Source organism: Aptenodytes patagonicus, chromosome 4 (genome assembly GCF_965638725.1).
Source record: "Aptenodytes patagonicus chromosome 4, bAptPat1.pri.cur, whole genome shotgun sequence".
NCBI classification, from domain to species: domain Eukaryota; kingdom Metazoa; phylum Chordata; class Aves; order Sphenisciformes; family Spheniscidae; genus Aptenodytes; species Aptenodytes patagonicus.
Window position 1 is genome coordinate 79,354,224 of NC_134952.1, and position 18,145 is coordinate 79,372,368.

Sequence of the window (18,145 nt, forward strand, 5' to 3'; positions counted from 1 at the left end):
ACGTAGCCATAAAACTGTAAAGCATATTCTGCATGGGCACAAAGAGATTACCTTTATAGCCAGCTGACTCTGCAGGTAAGTAGCCCTGAAGTATTTCAAATAATGCAAATGGTTGGGGCACTTCTAGTAACCTGATTTGCAGAAGCACTTCATACTTACTGTAGTGCATGAAATACAGATAATCTAATTTTTGTAATGACTCTTCACAAGCGTGACTGACAGGGCACAGGCTGAGTTACCTTTATTTGGAAAATGGAAACTAATACATGGTTTTCCTCTGACATAGATGCATTTTACACCAATGCAATGCAATAGAAAAGTTGGGGGGGGTTACTCAGTTAAACATTTAGAAGTTGGAGGATTATCAGTTCTTTGTTTTGTCTTGTTTTGGTACTAGTACTGCATCTCAAATGTCCTAATTTCACAAATACCTGCAGTGTAGGAATAAATACCCCAAACTTCCAACACAAGTAAGATGAGCGCTCCTTGAAAGTAATCTCCATATTTCAATGCTGTCACCCGCAGTGTAATTTGGAAGGACAACCAGGAGAGTTGTTTGACATCGCACATGCAAGGGGCATCAAACATCCGCACCATTCAAACGAATTTCCATTTCTTGATACGGATTTTAGGGCACAGCTGTAGAGGCAACACCTTCCCCTCTGGTGGTATGGTCACAGGGCAGAAAGGTGAATGGAGGTCAAGCTCTTCTGCGCTGATGTTGTATCTGATTATTTTTCCTAACGAAGACTGATGCTGCCGATAGCCCCTTGTCCTTTTGCTCAGAGTGGAGGACAGGCCACCCCTTGCACAAAGAATGCCTGTCCCACCGTCCAGAGCTCTTCTGGGAAGTTTCTAAATTCCCAGTGTCCAACTTCACAATGAAAGACGTGCATCATTTTGTTTAATCAGTGATGAGAGTCAGAAGTAAGCCGAAGGCTCTAAAAGATTAGGCAGATGAATCATCTTGGGAAGACATAAACAAACAAACTGCAGGGCGAGAGAAATACAAGATGTGATCATCAGTAGTAAATTAATCCTCAGTTTGCAAAGCAACAAAAGTGTCCTGTGTGTTGCTGAACTGCATAGGCATAGGTATCCTGTCCTAGGAGGGGGTAAGGTCTCCTTTCTATTCAGCCCTAACGTGCCGGGTGCTGTCAGGACACCCAGGACACTTCATTACTGGACCGTTGTTGACGACCGGAGGGAATTCAGATAAGAGCAATGAAAAGCCTTTGGGGAATTTAGAAAGAAAGAATAAAGTAGTTAAATATGCATGCTTTTGTTAGCTGGCAGCTATAGGGGAACGTGATCATCTGCAAGTACTTGAAAGATGTAAACACTGAGGAAGAAGATGACTTATTTAGCATAATCCGTAACTAGGCATAACAACACAGAGTACAGCTAGGGACTAGTAAACTCATAGCAGGAGAAAGTACTCGACTATAAGGTGCATTACATCAAGAAATAATCTCCCAAGGAAAACACACAAAGCTCAATGTTTGTGTGTTGAAAACTAGACAGTGCACAAGAGGGGAAAAAAGCTGTGCTTTTATGAAGAGGCACTGACTATGTAATCACCTCTTTCCCCATCTCTAGATTAAAAGACACAAAGGCTCAGTGGACCAAAATCATTTCCGGTGAGGCCTGAAGAAGTATGCCAGAAATGTCCTACTTTGGGCATTTGCAAATAGTCTAAAACAAACACAACAACCTATTTCTTTTTCTGATGGTTAATCTGATATGAGTATTTTCAGTGTCATGTAGCGTAGCTCTACTCACAGCCACAGCTGTGCAAGACCTGCTCAGTAGCTTTAATTTCTCGGCATTCCCGAGAAACTCTTTATTCTTTTGCTTCCCTTCAAATGTTGTTGCATCTCTCAAATTTTACTTTGAAAATCCACCTCTGTGGAGGGCTATCAAAACTCTGACAGTCTTTTAAGACCTGTTTTGAGGTGCCTTGGTGGGACTTCAGCCAAACAGGTTTTCCGTTCAGGCGTACTGGCACATCTGAGCTGAGCCACGTGCTCCTGCGGCTCGTGTCATGCTCAGAGGACTCGGTGCTGGTTTGAGAGTCCCAGCTCCTGGACTCGGGTGGGTGGACACAAATCTGTTTCCATTTTCAGAAAGCTCTCTAGATCTCATGATGCAAGGAAGAGGTTTGAAAGGGAAGAAGGTCGTCAATCAAGGTCTTGCAGTTGCATCTTACTCCTTGTGTAGAAAAGACCTGATCCTTTTGTCAGATAGCTGGAAAGGACTCTGAATGCACAAAGCTTTTAATACAGAATATGATGGTTCACCTGATTTGGGCTTACAGAAGAAATTTTTTTGTTGTTGTTATATTGATATTTTAGCTTCCCTCATGGTAATGACTGAAAGTTTTAGAAAATGGGGAATATGTTACTTGATGTAGTTACAAAAATTGAAGAATGATTCAGTTCTGTGAGACACCTAGACAATTATTGGAGGAATTGTTTAAGGAAAGCCTCACAAATCCAAATGTTACAGATTTTCAGTGTGACTTTTAGTGAAATTCAGCAGCATATGCTTCAGGTGACCTCTCTGAAAACACATGTACTTTATTTTTGACTTCAGAAAAATAAACTTCTTCAGAACAGAGCATGTCAACAGCAACGGTCTTAAAATGATAGTCCACTTTTTCTGGATAATTTTTGTTTTAATAATCAAGGATAAAATGTATGTCCTCACTCTAAGTTTATTATTTCTGTCTTTATGGGTGTTTTTAGAAATTAATTTTGTACTCTTTTTCTGAACCTGTCTTGCCAGAAATAGCACTCTGCAAAAAGGGTGAAAAGACCAAGTCCCTGCTTGCTGAAGATATAAGATGATAGAGAAAAACAAATTACTTTTCATTCCAGTCTTTGTACACAAGGCTTTACTTAATCTCTATGTTAGTAAATGGCACTTCTGCTCTTCCAAGAAGATTCAATATAATGTTTTCAGTATCTTTAAATGCTGAATTAACTGCGAGTCTGCTGTGATCTCCAAGGCATACTCATACCTATTTAACACCTGGGAATTGGTGTGTGCTGAAACGCATCTCCTGCTGAACACTAAATAATATTTATATAAATAAATATTATTTTCCTTGCGCTTATATTTTCTAGAGCAGTTAGTGAAATACCTCCTAACACAACCTCTCTCTCCAGACTGCTGCAATGGGGTGATCACAAGCTTGGTGTGATCAGCTTGTGGTTCCCGTGCCAGCGAGGGGTGCTCCATTTAAGATAAATGGACGTAGAGTAAAAAGTACTCAGTTGCCTGCCTTTGATTTAATTTTCAATAGCGCAGTCAGGAGACAGAATATGAGCTGGAAAGGTTGTTAAAAGATAGTAACATTAAACGTGAGGACTTCTTTCATTGCCTGTCTCCCAGCACCTGCTTGGTGCTTTGGACTGGTCTCATCCAAGGGTCCTTCTCTCATCTTTAGCTTTTCATGACCCCAGACTGTGTCTGACCCGGGACACGAGTCTCCCCTGTTCAGACTGGAGCCCTGTACATGCTGAAATGGCATGAACTGCTGAACTGGGATGAGAGATGCGTGCCACGTGAGCCGTACCCACCGTGCTGGGAGGCCGCTTTCTCCTAGTACCTCGGTAGTCATGCAGAGGCTGCTTAACGATCTTCCCAGGGTGCAGGTAGTCCTCCAAGCCACAGTGACTAAAAGCGATGAACCTTATTTTGGTTTGTCAAACAGGAACTGTGTTAGTGTAAGGCAGTGGTGGAGGCTGAATCCAAGGGAAACTCTAGCACTAAGGTGCGATGTTTCTGTTACTCATGCTCTTACGTATCTATTTTTCATTTTGAACTTAGGTTTTATTGTGCTCGCCTTCCAAATTAAGTGAGCCTTCACGTGCCTGGGTATCCTTCATACAGATTAATGTTACTGTGAGCTGTTTCTTTATCAGAGTTATCAAGATATCGGAATTTAATAATCAGTGTGCCTGATAATACAGTACAAGTCCTAATTTTACAATAGGTATAGTACTTATATTTGTAGAAAATTTAAAAGCATGTCAGCTATATCAAAACTTTTGCACAAAGTGATCCATAACACACAATACACCAAGATAAAAAAAAAGAAGACAAATATAATGCTAAAAATTAATTCCATGGCTTGGCTGCAATATCTGTGTATTGACCTAAGAAGCACAGAATGACCTAGAGTTTTTTCCTTATCTCCTTATCCTACCAAGTACTTGTAGAAAAAAATTATCCATTGCTTCTGACCTTAATACTGTCCCCTTTTAATAGTGTTTTGGGTACCCAGTTAATGATTCAAAAAGGCAACTTGGATTGTCTAAGCAACTTTGTAGCAGCTGATGTCAGACAAGTGATTATTAGAAAGAGCATGATGGATGTAAACTTAAAACCAGACCCGGAGCCTGCACACGCATGCTGCTGTTTCTCTGCGTGTGATTAGCAGGAGAGATTTTCAGCAATACCAGGACAGGAGGTAAAAAGGAGCCATAGAGAATTGTTTTCCTAAAGCTCAGCAGAGTCTACAGCTGCACTGTAGCTGGTCGTATGTGCACGCCTTATTAAAATTCATGCTGCATTAAGGAGACTGTCAAGAGGCAACTCTTTGTCTTAACGAATGGTAATGAAGTTTTCAGAGGTATCCGTTCTTTTGCAAAAGATCATCTATCTTTGGTAGAACAGGTTTTCTGGAGCCTTGATTGATTGCTGAAGACAAGTTTAGCTATTCTGCTTGGCGAGAAAGGATCGGTGGCATATACTTTTCCTCTTTTGTTTTCTCTTTCTTCGGGGTGATTGATGTACTCAAACTGGTCCTTTCTACATGACGTGAATGCCATGTAACATCAGGCATGTGATGAAAACTTGATATTCCCATGCTGAAATTGATAAAAGCCTCCCAAAACCCAGCTCAGACCTTCATATTGTGACAGTGTCGCTGGCTTGCTGACTCTTTGGGATAGCCTAGGGCTGCTTCTGTGAGCCTTGCGGGATGCTCCTGGCCAGAGGGAGCCATGTGGGAAGCAAGGGGTGGGAGGGAGGTGGAGGGGAGCAGGACGAAATACAGGTGTTGCCAGTAGAGAGGGGAGCTGGCTTGTTTACTTGCAGGGGAGGGTGGAAACAGAGAGGTTAAGAGGAGTGGGTCAGGCACCTGGGTGGGTTTCCTGGAGAGAGGGGAGGGGTGTCCCAAGTCTTCCCTGCTGACCTGAGCAGTAGCAATGCCCTCTGGAGTGCCTCGGTGGGTGTCTGTCAAGAGAAGCAGGTAAGGATGCAGGGAAATGGAGGGGCCCCGGGCAGAGGAGATCCAGGAAAAACAAATGGCATATATATGTATTTTGCTCTACTTGCTTTCTGTTGTGTAGGAAAGAGCAGGGGCCCTGTATGGTGAAGTATCTCTATGGAGGGAAGGGAAATGTGTTTTGTTTTGTTTTTTTTTCTTCTTCAGCCAAATAATTTCCAAGAAAATAGTGAGATTTTACAAAGTATTAGATAATGAGACCTTTCATGCTTTGCTAAATCTGGGCATGAGACAGACCCTGGGGCTGTGCAGGAGACTTGCTGCCTTCATCTTCACCTCCAGACCCTCGAAGAAGAATCAGCCACCTCGTGCCAGGAATGGGAAGGGAGGCCCTTGACACCCCTGTATCTAGCAGGGGGACCCCAAGGCAGCACATGGAGAGATATGGAGGGGTCTGTTAACACACTCCCCAGCACTTCTACAGGGGTTTCGGTGTCTGCGCAGAGGTTTTTCTGTCTGTCTGCGAGCACAGCTTAGCATCCTCCTGCTGGAGGGAGGTCTGTCTCGCCTTATGGTGAGGTACCCTCTTTTACTTTAAAACTGGGAAAAAAGAGAGCATATCTTTATGGTCTTTTCATAAGCCCCTAATGAAATGATCTCATTAGGGGTGACTTGCAGTAATTTGTCAGTAGTTGAAGTGATGTAAACCACTTCCGTATTAAAATGCACGGTTTGGTTAAAACAGAAGTCTTTAAATTTTGTAACTCTGATTTACTGAAGTCTGCTTTAACTGACCTGTCTGTGTCTGTTGCCCTGATTCAAATATAAAATCCCTGGAGACTCTTCAGCTGTCAGAAGATTACAGATGTTTAGCGGAGGAATTAGAGGTCTGCAATACATTATTGTGCAAAGAATAAGCATGGAGGAAAAGATGATTCATCACTGCTCTACACCAGCCCTGTATTCGTGTAACTCATTCAACCTCAGCTGAATTCAATCACCTTGTACACTAAAAAAGCTGGGAGGGAAATGTGCTGCACCTGGTCTATGTGCGCACTGCTCATCCTCTCCTGGCTGCTGTGTTTGGCAAAACCCCGCTACCCTAATTCCTCAGATGGGGAAACTGAGGCATAAACTGGCTCGGAGCATGCAGAAAGTCAGAGTTAGCAGCAGGGATACAATGCAAGCCTCTGGTGGGGATCACCAGTGGGGAGCTCATGTGCCTCCCAAAACCTGAGCGTGGGCTGAGGTGACCCACCTGCCTTGAGCCCCTTGGTGGCTGAAGCCAAAATTTTGGGTCGCTGGAGCTGAATCCGAATGGGCTCAGCGTTACGCCTGCGTGCATTGTTATCTGCCGCTTGAATGCTGGTCAGAAACCTAAAAGACTGCCAGAAAGTGCGTTATAATGCCAGGTAGACAAAGCTTGCAATTTGGCCTTCAGTTCAGGGAAAACACAGCATTTTTTCCCCTTGTCCTGTTGCTTATGACAGGCAGGTGAAACTGCTTAGGGGGAAAGGAGTGTTTACCATGACACAGGCTTGTTTTGCCACGTGGGTGGCTGGTTACTAGGTGATGCATTGAGGAAACTTGCTTAATGAACCCACAAAAGTCCCCCCCTTTGATAGCAAGTTGGTGGCTTTTACTGATAGCGCTAAGCCCCCAAACAGATTTCCTTTTCAACCTCCCCTTTCTGCCGCCAGCACCGTAAGTAACGGCAGGCTCCATGGAAAACCCAAAGATGACAACATTTTAGAAAGTAAAAGACCTCGAGCATCAACAAATGCTTGTGACAGAGCAGAGCTGTTTGATGTGAGAAGATGTGTAACAAACTAATCTGTTTGCTCGTCTCAGCCTGCAGCTCTGAGAAATGAAATGTTACCTGGGAGCTTCTGTAGAAATACTTCAACTTTTAAAGTAAATGCATAGTCCTGAAACTGTGCAATGTTAATTTAAGGAGAAATTAAATTAAAAATAGTCTTTTTTTTTTTTTCCAGTCTGGTATGTCCAGTTTAGTCCAGTCCTTTGTGCATAGCCAATGCATGACCGGATTTTTCATTCACCATTTGAAAGCTGTTTTGCTTGACGTCTTTACGAATATCAAATTAAAAAAGGTTTGCTTGACTGAAATCTGACTCGACTGTACAGACAGCTCACTCTTGTGAAAATTGTTCCCCCTTCGGCTTTCCTTTGAAGGAACTTATTTGAATGCTGGAAAGTACTGAAACTCTATCCAGTGCCAGTGCAGAGGGAGAAATGAAATGCTTTTATGAAATGTGATGGTTTTGGTTGCAGTCTGTACTGAAGTAACCTGACTGATCTACAGGCTTTACTGTTTTCTCCTTCTTTGTTCATCACCACTACTGTGGGATTTGGTAGTATGCAGTTTCTCAGGCATGAAATCCGTTTCCACAATGTGTAACATATGATCCAAACATAAATGCAAAGTCTTATTAAGGACTGGTGATGAAAAAATTGAAAACCTCAGGACCTTTTATTTTTTTTCTCCATTGACCCTACTGCATCTGTATTGGGCCCATTTCCAGCTCAGAAATTAGCTTTCCTGTGTTAAAGACAAACTCTTGGCATGAGATTATCTATCAGTATGGAGCATTTTACTTACAGAAGCCTGCTCGCAGTTTCATACTGCAAAGAGCAGAGCTAGCGGGGGATCTGTCTACAGCTGCTGGCAATGCTGAATAATCTGGGATCAAATACTAGGATGTGTAGGGGATAGCATAGGTAAACAAAGCCTTTCTTTTTCCCCAACACCGGAGCTCGCCACTTTAAATTATTACAAATAACGGCAAAGGCATGGTATTTCGAAGTGTGAATCCACAATTCAGATGCAGCGGGATGGCATCATGTAAACCTTTTGACTGGTTTTGGGGGAGAAAGGGAAGCAAAGAGCAAGTGTGTGATAAAAGAAAAATCCATCAAGTGGAATACCTGCCTGATCACTTGGTGGTATTTTTTTGAATTATTTAGAAAGGGAAATTGTTGCATGAACTCCTGGAATAAAATTTTGCCATGTGTCAGGATTTTGGAGGACTCTTATGTGCTGTCACTGTTATTCCTCTACTTTGTCACAGTCTTCATGGAAGAGGGTTTGAGGAGACATCGTCTCTCCTCCTTGCCGCAATTCTTGTGCAGTGTCACTAGGTGTCCTGTTTTCTATAAGGTTTACGCTGCTTTCAAAACCATTGGTATTATTTTGTGTTTGAAATATGGGAAGGGATTTCAGCAAGTCAGCATTTACATTATTCATGTTTTCACTTCCCCTTTGACTATTACCATAGCTATTTTTGAAAAATTTGCCACTGAGTGGTTTAACATGGTTTAACTAAAATTCATACAGTGGCTGAGGCTGGGAATGTGGGTCTGACAAAATGCAGGCATCTTTCTCTGTCACTGTATTCAGCAGAATAATTTGTGATAACTTGGTTTTGACTTGCTGTATAGCAGCACTGCTATACAGGGATATACATCTTAATGAAATCCTTGTGCAAAACCAAAGCCCTTGGCTCGGTAGCTACTAATAGTGGGAGGTATTGGGCATAAAGTACTTTTTTGTGGGTTCCTTTGATTTAAAAATAATTTTGAGGCAAAGCTATGCATGAATTGTGCTGTGTGTGTCGCATATCTATGCAGGTCTGAGCAGAGGGTTTGTGCCTCTGTGCAGCAGTATATGAATTCTACCGTGAAATACCACCAGTGCACATTCAGATGGTGACATTCACTACTGCCTTCATGCAGATTATATACACCAGGGCTCCAAAACTAGGCAGGCACAACCAATACGGGTTTCTGGCTTCTAGATCCCAAAGGACTGTTTCTTGATCCTCTTGCCGTAAGCCCCTGGAAGTTTGTCCCGAGACCCCTCGTAGTGAGTGCTGAAGCCGTCTCCGCAGCTCTGACCCACAGAGCCACAATGTGAGGCACGAGGGGTGTCGCTTGCCCTTAAGGACTGTGCAAATGGAGGCTGGTGTTGCTATGAAGTTTGTGTGTTTACTGGTTTCCTCCTGTGATTAGAGGCACAGCGGCTGCTACCCGTTTCTGGGACCTACGGCTGCTCGCCTTGCTCGGCTCAGCCTGGCTGCGTTGCCATTTATTACAGCAGTTCAGCCAGGTGAACACTCACAACAGAGAAAGGGAAGCCCTAATTAGCCATAAATATTTATTTACTTTGGCTGAAGGACAAAAGGTAATTTATGTCTGCAGCTGTCTTCAGCAAATAATATAACACCAGGAAGCAAATAAGTTGGGTATTAAAAGAATAAAATGCATCTGCTCATGTTTGGTAGTTTGGATGCGAAGTTTGAATGTGCTGATTTGCCTAGTGCCATTGCACAGATGGGAATGCGCCACCTTTTTCCACAGCTCACAGCCTGCTGCTGCAGATCCTGCCGCTGCCAGTGGGACTACAAGGCCTGAGGATTTTAAGTGTTGGAGGGATCAGGGCAGGAATTTCTCCCCTTTTCCTCGGTCTCACCAGTCCGGAGCTGGGAGGTGTGCAGTTATATAGGAGCAAGATTTGCCATGTCTAGAAGAGCTGTGTGTCAAAACTTCAGTGCTCTCTAACTTCAGTTTCACTGATCTGCTGCTACAAGTGCAGGCAAATATGCAAGGGGATAGTGAGGTCTGGATATTTCTCTTTTCTCATTCTGGGAAGATGATTTGGCTGGCTCAGTCATGGCATCTCATTCCTTCTTAGCTCCACGCATGTATCTGGGTGTTTGCTTTTTTGAGCAATGACCTCCAGACCTGAAATGTAATAGCAATTTTATTTGTAGGGTTTTGATTACCTGGGACATGGGCAAGCAAGCGGTGTTGCAGGCAGCCCATGAGAATTCATTCAAACCACTGATTGGAACTAGATGCAACAAAATGAAGAGCTCAAGATACACAAGGAGGAGGCAGGGAATGACATTTAACATAAGGCAGTCTGTGGTTCCCCTTGCAAATGTGCTTATCCTGTTGCACCTGAATGCCAAAAACCAGTCTGGTTTTTGGTCTGGTAGCGGATCAGGATACATGGCGGTAGCTACATGCGCACTGCGAAAACAATGGTAATCTATAGTTTAGGATTTAGTGCTTTTTATTAGTTCTTGCGTAGAGATTTTCATCAAGGTGCTTTTATGAAGAATAAATATTATTTTAACCATATCACGCCTGGAAAAAGAGACTTGGTTTCACAGTAGCCTAATAGTGGATCTTGAAAAGGACTCACGGCCCTTGACTTTCAATTCATCCTTCTACTCTGGAAAAATTAGCATTACAAAAAGCTGTCAATATGATCAAGAAAACCAGGTTTGCCCTTAAGAATACTTTACCTGAATAATAGCTAAATATACGTTCTTGCCAGGAGCGAGGGGGGGAACTCCTTTAAGTAAACAGAACTGCAGTTTGCATCAGGATGTAATTTGTGTTCCTGGACCCTAACCTGTCTCTAGTTTACCTAAAGCTCTGCTGTGATTACTGCTAGTGGAACTTGTTGGTGTGCTATATTAATTGTATTATGCTTGAAAATGCAAATTAAGGTGACAAAAACTCCACCAAAAGAGGAGATGCAGAGGCACTGAGGCTTTTTAGAGGAATGTTAGCACAGGCATTTCTCCCAAATTAATAGCTAATTTTCAGACAGCTAGTTTAGGGAGAATAGAAATATACTGTCATACAGCCAGCTCTTAAAAACATGATGGGGGTGAGAAGTTTAAACTACTGGCAATGTTGACTATACATACAAATTTATCAGAAGTCCATTATATTTGCTGCCTTGCTTTGCTAAAACTTGAACTCCTTGAATTATATGATCACCTGGAAATCTCACCTTTCATTAAAACAAACAAACACCCCACCCCCCAAATACCCAGCATTTGTTGCTATAGAGAAAGGGATTGATGATATGATCTAGAGAGAATTATGAAAGAAATGCATATCACACTACTTGAAACCTAGTCCTATTTTTGAACAGTAGGGCCAGCGATCCATGGAGGAAAAAAACCCTTGTGCCTGGCAATGATCAGGGTGGCAATGGGAGAATGCTAAGAAACTCTATTTAAAAGTGTCTTTGAATTTTTTCTTGAGGCACAGGTTGGGGTTTAGCCTGCGGCAGGCCCTTCAACCTTGTATGAGAGTGAGCGAGAGGAGGTTTGTGGAGTTTTGTCCTATACAGGACTACACCCAAAGCCTCGTGTTTGCGTGGCTTTGTCCATGCATAAACCTTTGAGTGACTGGCTCACCTTTTAAAGTTTCAAAATTAAGTAAAGAAATGGAGCATTTTTAATCTAGAGTGTCTGTGTCTGGGTGCAGATTGACAATGACTTATCAGGAGCAATTAAAACAGACTTTACTTATGTGCTGGCAGTTTAGGTAGATTTGTCCTAGTTCAGGTGTCAAAACATATCATAGAAACCAGGAAAGGGGCTTTAGAGGTCTTGAGCTAAGTGCTAAAAATGTTTCTTGTGTTTACAGGAGCGCTAAACATCCAATGTCAGGGGAATATATGGAAAGAAAGAATGGAAGTAAGTTAAGTTCCAGACAAATTACTAAAGCTCTGTAAGACACTAGTGCCTCCTGATAAAACTGTTGGGTTATCTAGGTGGTGGTGTGGGCTGCACACGGTCTGCAGTCGAAGCACTCTGTTATTCGGGATTTTGATGAATAGTGGCTTGGAAGATTGAGATCAACATGTTTTAGAAACTTAATGAAAGGCTGAAGAGAAAAGTCGATGTAGGCTTTGTTTGGTTTTGCCTCTGGACTTATTTCCTCATAATCAAATTGAAATTTTGTGGGCCTGATTCTGCTCTTACTTATGGGAGTAAAGGCTTGTGCTGTTTCAGGTAAGAACAGTCGTGCAGAGGTGGGAGGGTGCTTCTTATCCCAGCACCTTTAGAATAATTTATGGATTCTTTTCTTCTTCATCAGTGAATACGTAAACCAAGGAGGCAGTTTTCAGTGACACCGAGGCCCTTCGGCAAGGTAAAGAGAGAAAGAACAGAGCAGTGCAAAGTTAGTAGCTTGTGACTTGAAACCTGGGTTGAGTTACCAGTCACCGGCTGTGACCTTGGGGAAACCGCTGAGCCTCAGCTTACCTTTATTCTCCATTTGAAAATGAAGATAATAGTGTTCCTGTATCTCAAGACTCTCGTGGGGATGCTAATGGTAGGTCCCTTGATGAGAAAGAGGTCTTGTTACAGGACCTCAGTTGGAAGTATTGGGGAATAATAAATGCAGAGGCCAAACTTGTTTAGTGACATTATGCCAGTTCATTTCAGCTAAATCAATTCTTATTTCTCTTCCCCACAGAGAGGGAGACAACCACTCATGGATGATTTTTATTTTCTTCCCTCAGATTTTTCAAATTTCCATTAACCTAACAGAACTGAATTATTTTTCTCTCTGCTCCTCTTTCCTAAGTAGAACTAATGGTCTAACTGATGAAGGGAAATATCTTTCCGAACTTGCATTGGTTACTCTTGATAGTTACCAAGTGCTATCTCAAAGGTTTGCGATGGCTCTTAAATTCTTCACACAATGCTTCAAGTTCCTGGATGGGGGACAAAACAAGTATTCTGCTATTATTGATGGGCTGTCCCCTCATACACCATCACTGTGTGGAAGTGTGTAGAGCATAAGCCTAAGTGATCTGCTCCAGATAAATTGTAGTGCAGAACAGCTGGAAATACAGAAAATATAACCTAAGCACCTGGCTCCTTTTCTCTCCCTTTGCCCCAGAGGAGGAGTCCGTATCACTAGTCATTAGGGATGGAAATTCTGTTTCTTAGGAAGAATTAGGCAGCCTGGTCATAAGCCCTGCCTTAGCGTAGTGCTGCAGAGCTGTCCTAGTAATCAAGATTCACATCCAGGGCCTGAGACAAGTACTGGAATCTGGCTCAAGTGATTTATCTTTGCTTGAATTGAGATTATTGCATTGATGACATCCTTGTGATGTGTCTTTCTCTAAAGACAATTTCAAAGAAACCTGTGCCGCCTCTGACTAAAAGAAACTAAAATATTTTTCCAGTAAGAAGAATTTAGCTTCTTGATGCTGTAACTGGTATGAATGCTCTTAGCTCCTATTTCACATTGTACTGGTGTCCCAAGAGAAATCAAGAATCTGACAGAGCACTGCTCTGTAATGGGTTGTGGATTAGAAGTAATGAATCACTTACAGGAAGTTGTTTTTGCTGGAATATAAGCCAATATTTAGTCTCCAAGGCAAGTCTCAAAGTGCTTTTAAAAAAAAATAAAATCATCATCTACTTTGTACTCTTAGCCAGTCCTTCAGCAGCCCCCTGATGCCGGCACATGCAGCATGGCAAGAATTTTATAAACTTTCTGTCAGTATTAAAATCTGAACTTTTTACCCTGCCTGTAAACCAGTATCACCCTCCCCTTTTCTCCCTTATTTTAATAGTGTTACTGCTTAGCGTTCGCCTCGTACCTTCCACCCAGGGTGCTAGAGTGCAGCACAAAGCTCTCTTCATTTGTGCTAACAGCTGAACTGTTGGCTGTCCTTGTGTAAGAGTGGAGGGAAATGAGAAACTGCCATCCACTGGCACCCAGTCTGGAACAGAAACGATTTCTTCTCTGTCAGTATTAATCAAAGCATGAACTTTAAATTGCTCTTTTTTTTTCCCCTCCCTCACCTTTGCTTCTGAGTTGTGGTTCATCAAGCAGTTCTGACTGTTTCACTTCCAAAGAGACAGTAAAGTGTGGAAAAGCATTTAAGATTGATCTTCAATTATGATTTCATAAGGAAACTGCCTGCTCCATGAAATTTCCCAAGCCTGAAAATCTCCCTTGGTAAGAAAGCAATAGGCTTTGTAAATATTTTGCAATGGGATTTTTTTTTTTCAGAGAAATTATTTTAACTAGGACACTAACTGTCCTTGGCCTTTCTATATCACGTGAAAGGGGCTCTAATGTGATTGCTGTGTTTCAACTCTGTTAGATAAAGTAAAGGACCTTTCCCTTTTCAGCAGCCATCGGATACATAGCAGAAGCAAAATTTCCTTTAATATGGGCCTTGCTCTTTTTTTCTCTTCTGTGGTGCACTTACAGGTAGCTATGTAGTGTTATATAATAGCTCAGAAATATTATTGGTAGCAAAATGATGTATGGTGCTTTTGGGCAGGAGATGAGGACACCCACTGGAAGACTGTCGTGATACAGCAAACCATCCATCTTTCTTTTTATTTATTTTTTAAAAAATTGAAGTTATTGGTCTTTCTGTGATCTAGCAGCCTGCTCTTGACAGCAACTAGAAACAAACTGCTTTTGTGCTAACTTTTCATCCTCTAAGACTTTTACATTGTTTCTGGAAAAATATGCAGATGCATTTTAGTGCTACAACCAGACTTTGAAAACGTTTTCCGGCCCCTTATTAGAAACTCCATATCAAGTTAATTATTTCACATATCTGATGATTCTTGTATGCAATCTTTGCCTCCCTTTTACAACTGTAACAACTGTTGTTTAACTGTGGCGTGATGGCAGTTTTGGACTTTTTACTGTGATCAGTGCTCAAGGAAAATTTGCTTGCTTATTTGTTTTAAATATGCCTAGACCTACTTGCATATCTGAATTTCATATAGAATTGAGAAGGTTTACTGAGATCACACTTCTCTGGGTAGCGTGTGCATACTAGTTTTGTGCTATGTAACGTGCAGTCCTGCCTACAGGCTCTTGAACCTAGGCCAAGAGGTGCAGGTTATACTGAGGCTTTGGATTTTTTTTAAAGGAAAACAATATACAGGGCAATAACTTTGAAGAACAAAAGGTGGCTTTTGGAGCACTTTTTTGGGAGGCAACAAAACCTGTGTTCTCTCAAAAGTAGAGAAGTGTTTGTCAAAGAAGATGGTCCCCATCATAGTCTTCCTTTCTTCTCTCCTGTCACCTCCTCTGCAGGAAGATCCTGTGAAGTCTCATAAAGTAGTCTCATAAAGGCACGTGTCTCCCAGGCCCTCACCTCGTCGGGAGGAACAGAAACACACAGCGAGCAAGCCCTGATGTGGATTAATCATCTAATTTTCTTGTCATCATGCAGTTTTGGATTAATATACAGCTTTTAAAATCCCTTTTCAAGAGTCTAGGTCAGGGAAGTGGTAAGCTCTGACACAGCAGCACTAGCCAATGTGTCTCCAGAGCAAAAAACCTGACCCCAGAGTGTATCCCCAAATGGATGCAATCCCATCTTTGCCTCCCGAAGAAACGCAAGGTTGCTAATGTAATCTGTGCTTTTGAGGTTACTTTGGCTTTCTGGCTGCTGAACACTTCCTGGGTGCTTAATCAAGGCACGTTCAGCCTCAGTGTGATACTTCAGCATTTCATTTTCCTTTGAAAGCGTGACTTTGAGACCAACCCCAGAATTTCTCTCTGTATGGACAAGACCTGTGCCTTGAAGTGGATTGGGAACTGGCAGGGCCCTGCTTGCGAAGTCGCAATGTGTGCCAGAGCTAAATTTGTCATTAAGGCACTGCCACTCTGTTTCTCATCATATTTTATTGCTTTTTATTGTTCCAGGTGTTTGCAGCTCTGTGTTAAGGAAGGGTTGAAAGTGCACTGTGCCCGCAGCAGCACTGGGAAGCAGACTGTTACATCCTGGTATGATTCTGCTAGTGTTTGAAGATGCAAAGAGCAGGGAGGGGCTTGGAAGGGGGAAAGACTGCTTTCACCTAATGTGGTTTTTTCCTTGTGTGAAAATTTGGCTTAATTAAAAAAAAAAAAAAGAGAAAAAGAAAAGAATTATACTAAATCTAGAAGGCTTATTTGTGGCTTGTGAGTGAGCACTACTGAATACTAAAGCTGCTGTCAGGTTAAATACTTGCCCGTGGTGACCATGAAGGTCCTGCATCTGATGCTTAGGAGTCGCCCTCTGTAACTGTTTTAGCCTAACTTGAATTGTTTCCACTGAAGGCAGTCAGTGCGATGTGCATTTCCCCCCAGTTATATGTTCATGTCTTCAGGTTCATTCTGGATTTGCTGGTATAGCTATTTCTGCCTCTTCCCTTTGCATTCAAATCGATGCAAAGGCTGAAATTCTGTGATGATCAGGAGATTCCCCCCCCCCCCCCCCCCCCCCCAAACATTTGCTCTTGCCAAATGGACTGGCAAATCTTTCACATGGTTTTACTCTAACATTTCCCCCAGCCCCCCAGGCCTCCTTGCTTCATGAAGTTACGCAAATATTTGCTTGCTTAAACAAATGTTGATGACATCTTAGATTGACTAGAGTAGATTTTACTCCTAACTTCATCTGTTGGCAGGAAGATCGTTCTCTTCTCCTCTGTTTAATCTTTTCTTACCGTTGCAGTTCATCTTGGATCATGTATTTCAGACCCCCTCCAGAGCAGGAAAATATTCTGTGCTCTCGCATCCAAGATTCTTTTCCCTGTCCTTCATTGATTAGAAGTCCAGAGGTTACCTTCGATTGGCTGAACATTACCTCACGTTTGGCTGAGGGTAAGACTATGCACATAGATTAGAATAACAAGCTATTGTGTGTAAGCTGTTCAAAGGTAGAAGAGTGGAAAACTGTTTCAAATACCTTGAAATGAAAGAGGGTAGACTTCCTCCACTAGACACAAGAAGCAAAGTGTATTTCTGCAAACAAAAGGCATGCGTTAATTTGATTCCAAATCCACAACCTCCAACACAAAGTTTAAAGGGAAAAAATGGAATTAAAGACATCTGTTTGATAGTTTCCTTAAATTTGAGAGTTGCTATAGATTAGTAAGGATACTAGATAAGGCATAGGAAACAAAAATCCTATAATCCAGAAAAATCCATCCTCTTAAGTCAGAAGGTATGAGAAGAGGTGGGGAGAAAACAAGCTTTTCCCCCCCTGCCTCTTAATGTGCAGGGGACACGTGACACAGTTGCAACGTTTTCATGAAGCTCGCAGAAACTGTATGTCACATTGCCTGGTTTAAACTATACTTGGCATTATAGGAAGCCAAGAATTCAAAGCTCGTATTGCAGTGCTGGGAGCCAGGAGGGGCTTGCTGCAGCGGAGGGGAGGGGAGAGGACTGCTGTCTTTCTGAGGCAGTGCAGTTGCATTCCGGGTGGTCAGATGCTAACTGCTAATTAATTTGTTAGACAAATATACACCTTTTTCCAAATTATTCAAGGGTTTCTTTTATTTGTGAAGTTTAATAGATACATTTGTATCAGTAAAGGTAACGTACCAATCTCTGTGTATGCCATTTGCTATGGTAGAGAGATTCTATTAACGTATTTCAAAGTGACGAGGACTACAGCTTTATTAGTTTCTAGACACCTTATTAACCGTTCACATGATACTGATAGAGCCTTTTTTTATCTTTCGTGTTACCCAAGAACTTTTCCTTATCACACATCGAGGTTTGAATTCCATTTGGCTGTGTTCACACCTGTGTCGTTTGGCACTCAGCGTGCAGTTACCGCTGTGTTTATGTGCCTCAATCGGATCGACAGAATTTTGGAGTGTGTTAAAGAGGGCAGATTTAGATCCCACTGCATTTCTTTGTGTGTGCAGGTGTGCACTTTCTAGATGGTAAAGCTTGAAACATGATCGCAGGATGGCCTGGCTATCTGGCTCTGGATGTAACACGTAAGGAGAAAAATACTTACTTTTGCAGAAAGAGGTGGGTGTGTGAAAGCAAGGGGTTGTGCTTAAACTAAAAGCAACCCATTTGAATGTCAACCACTATTTTTTAAACCATTTCATAAGCCATAATGTTTTCTTAAATATCGTTACTCTACATCTAATCCATATGTACATTTCCACATGCGTATTATGAGCAGCTCACTATTCCTTTCATGCATCTTTGAGCATGTGTGGAATGCCACTGGAATGGATTAGATTCAAATTGACTTTAGTAAGTCCAGCTGGCAAATCAGGACATTTTAGCAAACCATGTGATCCT